General features: G+C 36.8%; 1 long non-coding RNA gene across 1 annotated transcript in view; it reads left to right on the top strand.

The window, feature by feature from the left end:
• The window catches only part of LOC144044528 (uncharacterized), a 108,561-nt gene that overhangs the window by 73,539 nt on the left and 21,521 nt on the right, over positions 1–13,501 (top strand). Inside the window, exon 2 of the long non-coding RNA XR_013291289.1 lies at positions 6,079–6,178. This is a non-coding gene — a long non-coding RNA (uncharacterized LOC144044528). The remainder of the gene's footprint in view (positions 1–6,078; positions 6,179–13,501) is intronic.

Below are 13,501 nucleotides of genomic sequence, written 5' to 3'. Positions count from 1 at the left end.
AAAAAGCCTAGTAAAGGTCGATGCACTCGGAAATTCTAAGTAAATCTAACAAGGAGTTTAACTACAATTTCTGATGTGAAAAAAACTTTACTAGATTTTTTTTCAAGTAAATATCAGTCGCCATTTTTTCAGTGTATTGTTTAGGCCAGCAAAAGTCTTAACTGTTCACGACTGTTCGGTTAGCTTTGTCTTGTGTTGAATAAATAATCATTGTTGTCATATTGGAGTAGACAAGCTAATAGCTACACTAAACAAATCACACCCACATGTTGTGATGCTTACAACTTAATAGATAATTACATATTAGTGCAATTGAGTCCTTGGTATGCATAATGAGTGTTTCTGCAATAAAAGGTCATGTAGCGCCACACGCTCACGAGTACAAAAGGGGAGCAGAATATGCTGAGGTGAAACTGTGCCAAACGTGCCAAACAGCCGCTCACGTTCTGCTCCACTTTTTTTGCGAGGCTTCTATTCCTCTGAGTTTTGGGGATCCTTCAACTGCTCTCACTGTGCGATGAGATTATTAATTACACATCCGCTGACTTGATAACCTTCCCATAGCGACACAGCAAACACATCCACTTTCATCATCCGAGACAAAAGTATGAAAACCTAGATTTTTAGAACAGATATAACATTTGTGATTAATCGTCAGTTAACTAGTGGAGTCATGTAATTAATTACACTTAAAAAAATGTAATTGCCTGACGCCACAAATTTTTATTAATCATAAAATCATTCACTGCCATTGACGACTATAGACGTCAAAAATTCATTTGGACTATTTCTATTAGTTTAACATTGTTTCCACTTTTGCTAACAAGAGTATGAAAACCTAGGGGGAAAAAAATATTGTAAATTTAGAACAGATATAAAATTTGTGATTAATCGTTAATTAACTCGTTAAGTCATGTGATTAATTACAATTAAAGATTTTAATCGCCTGACGCCCCTAATTTTTATTTTTTTCTTATTAAAAATAAGGGGTGTCAGACAATATTTTTTTTAAATTGTAATTGATCTCATGACAATTAGAATTTTTTTATTATTAAAAATAAGGGGCGTCACACAATACAAAATTCTTATTGTAATTGATCGCATGACTTCAATAGTTGACTCACGATTAATCACAAATTTTATATCTATTATAAATGTACAATATGAAAAATTATAGGTTTTCATAAAAAATGAATTAATTTTGAATCCTAATTTTTAATAATCTTTTCTTTCTTTTTTAAATCACGTCAGGCGATTACATTTTTTAACTGTAATTAATTGCATAACTTTAATAGTTAACTCACAATTAATCACAAATTTTACATCTGTTCTAAATGTACAATATTTTTTTCTAGGTTTTCATACTCTTAACAAAAGTGGAAACATTTTTAAACTAATAGAAATAGTTAACATGAATTTTTGACGTCTATAGTCGTCAATGGCAGTGAATGAGTTAATTTGAACAATTTCAGCACAATTGACCCAAAATCGTACACTGCTTTGACCGTGGAGTCAAGAATCTCGCGCGTAGAACATGGCTGGGAGCACGGGCGTGACAGGCGGCGTGGGGAAGATTGTGTGCAGCCTGACAGTGGGAGGGTGTGGGTGTTTTGAAGTGTGTGAAAAGTAGTTCAGCAATTAAAGCAAAAACTCTCCTCCTGGTCCCCGCTGGAAAGAGAAGACAGGATAGGTGAGGAGGCAGCTTGTGGGAGGGAAGTGGAGGGGATAGATAACCAAAGAAGCGCAGATAAAAGCCAGTTATTTTCGACCAAAAGGGAAGAAAGGGTTCTAATTTTAGCTCGGCGTGTCCGATCGCCATAAGCGGAGAGCGTGCGGCTTGCGTGTGACAAGGTGGCGGGGGTATTTTCTATTTTTTAGGTCGGGATTGACAAGTTGCCCGGAGACAAGCGTTCCCCATCGCATTTTGAGGGAGCTGACCCAGGCGAGGCTTTCAGGTTTGTTTACGTTGAAAAAGCGCCGCCTCGACCCAATTCTGAGCTACGTTTAGTCCCCTAAAATACAAACCCCTTTCCCACTTTGACTACCCACCTGAAGCCAACACACCAATTAGGCTGCAAAGGCACACTTTTTTTTTGACACATTCCCGCTCTCTCGCATCAACTCGGCTTGTTAATAAAACTTTCCGAGCTAACGAAGGCAAGACCTCCGCTCTTCTGCTGCCTGTTGTCTCCTGCTCTGACCTACATACATTACCGTAAACCAGCACCAAACTTTCTTCTTCTTTTTTTTTTTTTGTCTCCATGGAAACGTGTGGTATGAAGGGTGGGAAGAGATGTTGTTGTTGTTGTGTGCCTCCACAGCACGCTGCCGACAAGCCCACACAATTTGCTCTCTGAGGGAAAAAAAATACTGGCAATGGGAGTTGGCGTTAGCAATAGCAACATGCTAGGTTTGCAACTTAGGTAAGAGACACCTATGATTTAACTTATGATGCGGGCAAGCTAGCTGTGTGAATTGTGACGTTAGCTTTGTTAATGAAGAGGGTCTTCTGCCCAGATTTAGTCATAACTGTTTTCATTTCCTTATTTCCTCAGTAGAACTTTTATCTGTGGATGTGTCTTTGTGAGTGTTGTCGCGATTTCTGCCGGCCATGTCTGGAGGGCCTCCTCTATTTCCACAACAATAGACCATTTGTCTGTGGTTGAAGTCAATGTGTTAGTTAACTCTTTGACTGCCAAAAACGTTATATAACGTTTAGTAAAATCCTATTGAGTGGCAAAGACGTTAAAAGACGTTTTTTCAAAACAGAGGTGAAACTAACCATTTTCTATTGTTGATTACCGAAAAACGGAATAAGGTAGAAACAAACTTTTTTTTTCTGATGAAAGATGAGAGTCCAATCTTTCATTTGGTAGTATGTGTGTTTCCATAGTCCAAACACATAATTTTCTGTGGACCTTGAAAGATCAGTCAAAAATGCTTAAATCGGCTGGCACCCACGGCATCCCTATTCTGAAAACGTCTGGCAGTCAAAGAGTTAAAGTATCTCATCTCATGGATGTGAACTCCGGGTGGGCTGTTTTGCTGGGGACTTTGTGGTACCGCCCTTCGAGATAGTATAAGAATGTTGTAAGTCCTCTGAAATCTTCGCACTTGTGAGAGGCTGCAGCCATTGTCTGGAACTCACTTGTGCCCGGAATATTCAGTAGAAATAAAAGCTTCGAAGCAACTGTTCATCGATCTCCAGCCTGCATTCGGATAACCAACATTCTCACTACCCGAAAGAAAACGAACACGAGAAGAAAATATTTTCTTCAACATTAGCTTGACAGTTTAGCTCACCAACAGCTAGTCAAATATTAACTAAACCTAATGTCTTTTACACATTTAATTGAGAAGACAATAAAGCGATAGATCCGACACTACAGAGACTATTCTTGGAACTATATCATAAAAAAAAGCTTAATTTATGTAGCGCATTTCATACACAACACAACACAACACACACTGTGCTTCACATAGTTACAAAACATAATTTAATGGCAGAATACAGCATTTTCTTTTTGAAGTAATTTACTAGGATTAATAAAACAATGTACAGGACAAGAACATACTTTTGCAAAGATTGATTATAGAAATGCTCTGAAAGACCATAGACATGTAAATATCAAAACTCATTGAGTTAATTTCTTCTTGTGAGTTTGTCTGTCAGCTTGACAGAATATTATCAAGCGATAACCTACAAAGTTATTGCCTCTTAGTCACCATTTTAACCCGTGGGCAGTATTTTATTTTGAAAATTTTTGGTCAGAACCAACAAAAAGCCAAAAAATGGTCACAATAACGCCTGTGTGACACTCGCTGGTGTGATTAATGGCCATGAATTGTGTGGTCTACTTGCTTGGGTTAGTTCAAATTTCGAACTAATGCGTGTTGCAGTGTGACCTTAAACCGCCAGTCATTTTCAAAATTAGAAAAAATATATATATATATGAAAATGGCATTTCACAGTCCTTCACAATTAGGTGCCCCAGTTCCCCTGGTGGTACGGTTGGAACATGTTTTTTTTTTTTTGCCGTACTGGAATAAAATTTAATTGCACATACACTACAGTATAGGGTGACACGGGAATGGATTTTTATTCCCGTTCCATCCCACTCCCACAGCAAAAATCCTGCCTCGTCCCAGTACTGGACAATAGTTAAAAAAATAAAATAAAAAATCCTGTTCTGTGCGCACTCCGGGTGAAAACAACTCCTGCTCCCATTCAGAATTACTCCCACTCCTGTACCGCTCCCAGTATGGAGGTCAACTGCATTGTTAATTTTTTTTTAATAAAAAACAGCGTCTGTAAGAAAAAATAAATATGTGTTTATATGTCCATGTTTTTTTCCCGAACGGATATTGAATTAATCCCGCTCCCGTTAAGGTATCCTGTCCCATCCCAATCCCGTAAATTCACTCCCATCCCGCGGGACTCCCGAAAAAATGTCAGCCTCTATTCTACAGTAGGTGGCAGTGGTGCTCTCATTATCAGAGCGTGCAAGGAGTATTAGCTCACCTAGTTAGCATACTAGCTAGCATACTTACAAACATGTTATCAAAAAAATTATACTAATTGGGAGTTGGGGGGTGAGAAATATTTTCTTTCCGTTTGGAGCGTAACAAAAAAATAATTAAGAAGCACTTTCATCATTTAATGCAAAACTGTATTTTGCCACTATATTTTGTCATTTTCAGTCAAAAGTTACACATTCAAACACACAACTTGAGGTCAGGTCAGAAATACATGCGTATTCTGTATTTGCATTGTGCTTAATATTGTGTCAGGTGACTGCACGTCCGTGCCGCTCCCAGTATGGAGGTCAACTGCATTGTTAAAAAATAAAATAAAAAACAGCGTATGGAAGAAAAAATAAACGTGTGTATCTGGCCAAGGTTTTTTCCCGAACGGATATTGAATTAATCCCGCTCCCGTTAAGGTATCCTGTCCCATCCCAATCCCGTGATTAAAAGTAAAGTTCACTCCCATCCCGCGGGACTCCCGAAAAAATGTCAGCCTCTATTCTTCAGTAGGTGGCAGTGGTGCTCTCATTATCAGAGACTGTGCAAGGAGAATTAGCTCACCTAGTTAGCGTGCTAGCTAGCATACTTACAAAAAAATTATCAACAAATTACACTAATTGGGAGTTGGGGGGGTGAGAAATATTTTCTTCCCGTTTGGAGCGTAACAAAAAATAATTAAGAAGCACTTTCATCAGTTAATGCAAAACTGTATTTTGCCACTTTCAGTCCAAAGATACACATTCAAACACACAACTTGAGGTCAGGTCAGAAATGTATTCTGTGTTTGTATAGTGCTTAATATTGTGTCAGGTGACTGCACGCCTGTTCGCGAGGGCTGACGTGATGTTGAGGGGAAAAGAAAAGGAGGGAAGATCTTGGATGTATAATTCATGTGTGCAGTGGGCGGGCGGCAGAGATGAAGTGTGAGTCGGGAGGATGGCGGAGGAAGGCGGGTGCGGGAATCCGACTCCTCGCCCGTTTTCAGCGTGATCAGGATTATATATGCTTCTTGCACTTACGCACATGAGCTCCAATTTCCCTTCGTGTCATGTCTGAGACGCTCGCTCGGGCAAATTCACACGTTCGCTCGGACCAGATAAACACGTCTTTGAGGCCTCGTAGACTTGTGCACATTTTGCTCTTCAAGGCGGGAATGAAGAGAAGACAAAGCCCTGAAGGGAAGAGCAGAAGAAGAGATGAGCTCACTCCCCTCCTTTTATTCCCCCCTCTTCTTCCTCTCGCCAGCTCTCCCCGAAATGGTCACGTTTTCGCCATTGCACATGCCTGGCTGCGGGGCTTCGGGTGAGGTGAAACAGAAAGAGAGTCGGTTAACGCCGAGCGCGCGCTCCTGCAGGGGAGGTGGGCGGCGGGCCGGCCGGCGTGCTACGTTTGACCAGTAAAGGCGGATTTATAAAATGTGACATGAGTTTGACCTAAATAACACTTGCACTACATCTACCTCTGCGCTTTTGTGTGTGTGTGTGTGCGTGAAAGCACAAATAGCCTCACGTCTGTGTGTGTGTGTGTGTTTTATATGTGATATCTTTAAAGGCCAGTCTGCTGCGGTCGGTGCGAGGTCTGCTGTCCGGAGATAGTCCCCCATTGTCGTCTTCAACCCCTGATCGTCCGACTGCGTCACACATTGAGGAAAGTGAGTCAAATACAAACACGCGCTCGCCCGCCGACCTGGCGTGCGGTGGGGTTCGGGGCTTGTGAGGCACTTTATTTATACGGCACGTTTCATACACAAAGTAACTCGATGTGCTTCACAAAGCAAAACATCTAAAAGCATTAACAAACAGAACAACATATTAGCTTGTTAAAATTCCTGCAGCATAACATCTTAATGCTGCCCCACCATGTTTGCTTTGAAATCCGGCCTCCCCTAACTGACCCAAGTCTGCAGACCTCGGAGCCCGACTGACAAATTCAATGGCATATTTGACAATAAATTAGCAACTTGACATTAAAAAAAATGGTCTTTCTTTATTCATTAAATTTCATAATTCTTAGATATTTTATTAGATCTTCCAGGTTTGACTTTCATTTGGAGCAAAATTTGAGAAAGCTGCCACTTCATTCTGCTCACAATCAGTCTTTGTGCATGCTCAGTAAGAAGACGGAATAGTCCATTGCGTGAGAAGAAGGACTGGAACGGTCAAAAACAATCATGATATTTGAAGCATTTTGATGTTTTTTTTTTTTTAGGGCAGGAATTAAGATGAATTTTTATGCGATCAGCAAGCTTAATATGTAACACACTATTAACTATATTAGTCTGAATTAGAAAATTTGAGCGCATATTAATGTTGCATTCAGCATAACAGATAAATGCTGCTTCACCTTGTTTGCTTTGCCTTGATGTATTCAGGAAGACATTCACAAAACACATTTGTAAATGGTAGCGGTGTCAAAATTAGTGCGTTAATTTTGAGTATTTAAAGTATTTCCTTTAACGCCACAATTTTTTTTAAACGAGCGGTGAAGTGGAAAGCCTGTAGTGGGGGAATTCCAGCCGCAACACAGCAGACAAGTCCACGTCAAAATTTAGCAGTAATAAATGTAATAGTAATGCATTTATTTAACTAAAAGAAATATGGATGCATCTTTTAGTTATTGTTACAGTAATTTCATAATTTATAAAATTGAGTTAAAATTAAAAGATGTACTGTACTGTAAAAAACGAGTGTGTTTTTGATTTGTGGTTAGGTCATATTTCTGCCACTAGATGGCATAATTGCATTTGTAAGATGTTGGTGACAGCCAGCTCAGTGGATTTAACTCATTCACTGCCATTGACGGCTAAAGACGTCAAAAATTCCTTTTAACTATTTCTATTACTTTAACATTTTTTTCCACTTTTGTTAAGAGTATGAAAACCTAAAAAAAAATATTGTACATTTAGAACAGATATAAAATGTGTGATTAATCGTGAGTTAACTAGTGAAGTCATGCAATTAATTACGATAAAAAATTGTAAACGCCTAATGCTCCTAACTTTTAATAATCTTTTCTTTCTTTTTTTAAATCGCGTCAGGCGATAAGATTTTTTAACTGTAATTAATTGCATGACTTTAATAGTTAACTCACAATTAATCACAAATTTTACATCTGTTCTAAATGTACAATATTTTTTTCTCGGTTTTCATACTCTTAACAAAAGTGGAAAAAAAATGTTTAACTAATAGAAATAGTTCAAATGAATTTTTGACGTCTATAGCCGTCAACGGCAGTGAATGAGTTAAATGCACTGAGCTGGCTGTCACCAACATCTTACAAATGCAATTATGCCATCTAGTGGCAGAAAAATGACCTAACCACAAATCAAAAACTAACTTTTACAGTGCAGTACATCTTTTTTAATTTTAACTCAATTTTATAAATTATGAAATTACTGTAACAATAACTAAAAGATGCAGCTATATTTCTTTTAGTTTAACATTGTTTTCCAGTTTTATGTTAAGAGTATGAAAATTTGAAGAAAAAAAAATGTACATTTAGAACAGATATAAAATGTGTGATTAATCGTGAGTTAACTAGTGAAGTCATGTGATTAATTACGATAAAAAAAAAATTATCGCCTCACAACTCTATATGCAATTTGTCACTGCTAATAGTAAAACTCAGTTACATTTCTGGTTCTGTGGTCATCATCATGCTTTTCCAATAAGCCATAACTGGCACCTTTGTTAGTCGCGGAACGCAAATCCATAGAAATAGCCAAACACACTTGAAACAAGATAAAGATGAAGAAAAATAAATCAGCAAGAGCTCTGAAAACTATAAGGTGCGGCAGCAAATATTCTGTGTTTAAATGATAGTCCAGTTTAGACGTAAGACTTGTTATCTATAGTATGTCCTTGCTTGCAGATGTCAACATTGCAACCCTTGACTGACTCCATGAAGATGTGAATACACATCATAAATACTTGACAAGATAGAATTTGCTGCAAAAGAATGGGGGAGAACGCCCATGTGCACATTTCGGGCCTCAAGAGGCCGGGATATACCTTTCCAAGCTCACCCATTATGTAACAACAGCGATCCGGATCGAGCTGAGTCACGGTGAGAGAGAGAGAGAGAGACGAGACCGAGCGCCAGTCTGTCCCCAGCTGACCACTGCAGACAAAACGTCTCGCTCATGCACACCATCTTTCGGCCATCCTCATCCCAGAAACGAAAGAATAAATGCGGCAGGACATCTTAACTCATTCACTGCCATTGACGGCTATTGTTTCTATTAGTTTAACAATTTTTTCCCCACTTTTGTTAACAAGAGTATAAAAACCTATAATTATTTTATTGTACATTTAGAACAGATATGAACTTAGTGATTAATCGCGAGTTAACTAGTGAAGTCATGCGATTAATTACAATTAAAAACTTTAATCGCCTGACGCCCTCAAATTTTTTATAATCTTTTCTTTTCTTTTCACTTATTCACTGCCATTGACGGCTATAAACGTAAAAAATATATTTTAACTATTTCTATTAGTTTAACATTTTTTTCCCCACTTTTGTTAACAAGAGTATAAAAACCTATAATTCTTTTATTGTACATTTAGAACAGATATGAACTTAGTGATTAATCGCGAGTTAACTCGTGAAGTCATGCGATTAATTACGATTAAAAACTTTAATCGCCTGACGCCCCCAAATTTTTTATAATCTTTTCTTTTCTTTTCATTTATTCACTGCCATTGACGGCTATAAACGTAAAAAATATATTTTAACTATTTCTATTAGTTTAACATTTTTTTCCCCACTTTTGTTAACAAGAGTATAAAAACCTATAATTCTTTTATTGTACATTTAGAACAGATATGAACTTAGTGATTAATCGCGAGTTAACTAGTGAAGTCATGCAATTAATTACGATTAAAAACTTTAATCGCCTGACACCCCAAATTTTTTATAATCTTTTCTTTTCATTTATTCACTGCCATTGACGGCTATAAACGTAAAAAAAATATATTTTAACTATTTCTATTAGTTTAACATTTTTTCCCCCACTTTTGTTAACAAGAGCATAAAAACCTATAATTATTTTATTGTACATTTAGAACAGATGTAAAATTTGTGATTATTCGTCAGTTAACTAGTGAAGTCGTGCGATTAATTACAATTTAAAAAATGTATCTTGCCTTTAATTTTTAATAATCTTTTTTTTTATGATGCAGCCCATGAACTGCAGTAAACCGCAGCAAAGTATAAGAGATCAACCAGAGCCATGTTGCAAACAAGCTCATTTACCCACATTTCTAAACAGATTTGCGAATAATGATGAAACTTAGCTATATTCTAATGTTAATTACTGCAAAATGGAAACAATCTTTCTTTTGTTAGGTTCCATGTTTTTATAGCAATAGAACCCAATATTCTGTGGGCCTTGCAAAATCAGTCAAAATCCAGTAAACCAGCTGGGAGCGAAGGGGGTTGCTTCAGTGAAAATGGCTGGGAGTGAATGAGTTCAATATATGCCACAAAAAAAAATATATATATATATATTAAATGTATATATACTATACATGCCTAAACATTAAATAAAAAGTAGAATTAAATGTTTAAAAAACAGTACTGACAGATTAAAGCCACATTTATTGTCTTGCATCTAAATGCTAAATACAACTGAACTGTGCTTAGAAAATGTACTGTAATAGAAATGTAAAAAAAAAATTGAAATGAAACCTCTGCCCTGTAGCCCACATTTTGAATTGGCCAACTTGCCTTATTTCAAAGTTGCCACACACCTTCACGTGGCTGCGGGACTACCGAGGAATCCTCCTGGGTCATTTTTAATGAGGATCTCATCTTACCCGCATTGCTATGCGCTAAGACAGGTCAGCTCAGCCGCACACACGCTTCCTCCACCTCGCTGAATAATTGACGAGAAGCCACAATGTCGCATGTGCCACGTTGTGCAAATCTGTCCCGTGGTGTGCGCTCACTTGTGTGGATCAGGTTAGAAATGCCTCAGTGAGATTTATTTATTTATTTATTACATTTTTGCCATAGTGTAAGAACATCCCATACAGTTTGACAACACACCATTTCTTAGGTTAAGTGTAGGCGGGCAAGTGGCAGTACACAAAAACAAAGTTGTGTGAGAAAAAAAAATGACTCACTATACTCACCACCCGGCACATTTTCAGTGTTTTTGCTGGCTGAGTGTGAGAACATAGCAGGATGTGATAATGGGTCAGTGTGTCAATTTACAATCTTAAAAAAAAAAACGCTCGAGTCACGAAGCTTGTTTGTTGTACTTCGGTGGTCGACATGTTTGCCGTCGCCTGTGGTGTTACGCTGATGATGTCATGATTAATGGCTGACTGGGTGATGCCAGCGGGAGGCCTGAACGTCCTTCCACTTTGTGTCAGCTGCAAAGGAAAAAGAAAGAAAAAGAGCTTATACTAAAAAAAAAAAAGCACAATGTCATGCTTTTGTACATAACAGCAATGCATATAAATAACCTACAATCTCTAATAACACTTCACAAGCATATTACGTTCCCCCTTCATCTGACGATTAGCGTGAATTTTAAACAGAGCAGGGCCAAAACATGCCTTGTGAAAATTAAACTGCACTAAAAAAAAAAAAAGCACACTCACTCACTGCCATAAATTCTTTTTTTTTTAGATAAAAAATTAGGGGCAACAGACAATTAAAAACATTGTTTTTGTAATTTATCGCATGACTTAACTAGTTAACTCACGATTAATCACAAATTTTATATCTGTTCTAAATGTACAATAAAAAAAATCTAGGTTTTCATACTCTTGTTAACAAAAGTGGGAAAAAAGTTAAACTAATAGAAATAGTTCAATTGAATTTTTGACGTTTATAGCCGTCAATGGCAGCCAATGAATAAAAAAAGAAAGAAAAGATTATTTAAAATTTGGGGTGTCAGGCGATTGAAATTTGTAATCGTAATTAATCATATGACTCCACTAGTTAACTCACGATTAATCACAAGTTTTATATCTGTTCTAAATTTACCATAATTTATTTTCTGGGTTTTAATACCCTTGTTAAAGTAAAAAATGTTAAACTAATAGAAATAGTTCAAATTAATTTTTGACGTTTATAGCCGTCAATGGCAGTGAATGAATAAAAAAAAAGAAATAATAAGATTATTATTCGGGGCATCAGGCAATACATTTTTTTTATTGTAATTAATTACATGACTCCACTAGTTAGCTCACGATTAATCACTAATTTTATATCTGTTCTAAATGTACAATAAATAAAAAAATCTAGGTTTTCATACTTTTGTTAACAAAAGTGGAAACAACGTTAAACTAATAGAAATACTTAAAATGAATTTTTGACGTTTATAGCCGTCAATGGCAGTGAATAAGTTAACAGATGTGCTGCTTTTAATATCGTGACATGACGACGACAATATTGTGGCACTTTTAATAAAAATATTATGGCTGCATCTCTTTAATAGTCTCAGAATTAATTATTCTACTGATTATCCCATTGAGGAATCAGATACATATTGATTTGCATTATTACTGTAAACAGCAACTATGATTTTTATCATGTGTCTGGAGCAAAGTTATTATATTTCACAAAATCCAAACTCTAATTGTAGGGAAAATGTTCTTTGTTTAAAAAAAATAAATACAATAAAACTTTAAAAATATGTATATATATATAATAATAAACAGCAAACTTGCTCTAAAAACTGATTTAAGCTACCTGAATTTAAAAAAACTAAAGTCAAAATGAAAAAGTATTAAACGCTGATCTGGAACGGATTAATACGATTTAGTTTGTTTCCGATTGGAAATATTGCTTCAGTTTCCGTATAATCAGACATTTTCAAACAAACAAGATCCCACTGTATTTTACAAGAAATAAAGAGCATGGAATGTTTATACTCAATAAAACAAGTAAAGAGACCAAAAAAAGGACATCAGAGTAAAAACCTGATTTGGGGCATGATTTGCTCTGCACGAGTTCGCAATGTGGCAGTCAGTATGTGTGTGAAAGGTGACATGTTTTTTTTTTTTAATTCATTAATTTTTAGTATTTTTTTAATACAAATAACGCTATCTTGGTTGGGTATGTTCTTATACTTTTAGAAGAGAAGGTACCTAATAAATATGTACAGTCAATTCTAGTCTACATGTAATGGCCGCCCTCCAACTGCTCCTGCGCCTTTTCTGCGCATGACATCATTCATTTGATGACCCCCCCACCCCCCCCCCCCTCACTTTTTTTTTCTTCCTGTGACAGTAACGAGTAAATAATTCATGTTCAGGCTGCTTCTCGGCGCACATAAATCATGTGAGCCGAAAAGATGCACGTGCTCGTCTTCCCATGGCGCCGTCCCGGACGGAGTAAGAGGCGGAGCCAGCGTGCTCCGAGACCACGCACGAATCCGTGTTTCTCTCGTTCTTTTCATTTTCGGTTACAATCGGGGAAAAAAAGCATATCGTTAAGATTAAATGTAAACGTGGTCAGGGATTTTTTGGCTGTAAATTCCACAACCAATTATGTGTCTGTGTGTGACCAGGGATTAAATCCATCAAACTTCTGTTACACCACCTGCGCCACAATTTAGACCTGTTTTTAAACTAGACTTGCCCCGACATGAAAACAAAGATGCGGCAGTTTTTATGCTGCTCTCTACAAAAATACAGTCCTTACGTTATTTTGAGTAAAGAATATCACAGGCTTGGTATTAACACACATGGTAATTATTTTCAATTAAAAAAGCTTTATTTTGTGATTGGAAATTCGCTGAACAAGCATTAGCTTCTGTGCTAGCATTATTGTTGACATTTTTTCTGCCTTTTTTGCGATGAAGTTCTGACATTTTTTGTAAATTCTATGGTCATTTTATGGCCATTTTGGAGATTTGTTTTTTTGTTTTTGGACATTTTATAGCTACTTTGCCTTTTTTAATTCAATTTTTATCTACCTTTCATCTCTTTTTTTCTGACAACTTAAAAGATTTGGACTT

This window comes from Vanacampus margaritifer, chromosome 2 (assembly GCF_051991255.1).
Source record: "Vanacampus margaritifer isolate UIUO_Vmar chromosome 2, RoL_Vmar_1.0, whole genome shotgun sequence".
Classification (NCBI taxonomy): domain Eukaryota; kingdom Metazoa; phylum Chordata; class Actinopteri; order Syngnathiformes; family Syngnathidae; genus Vanacampus; species Vanacampus margaritifer.
The sequence above is the reverse complement of the archived record's forward strand: the minus strand, read 5'-3'. Positions and strand labels throughout refer to the sequence as shown.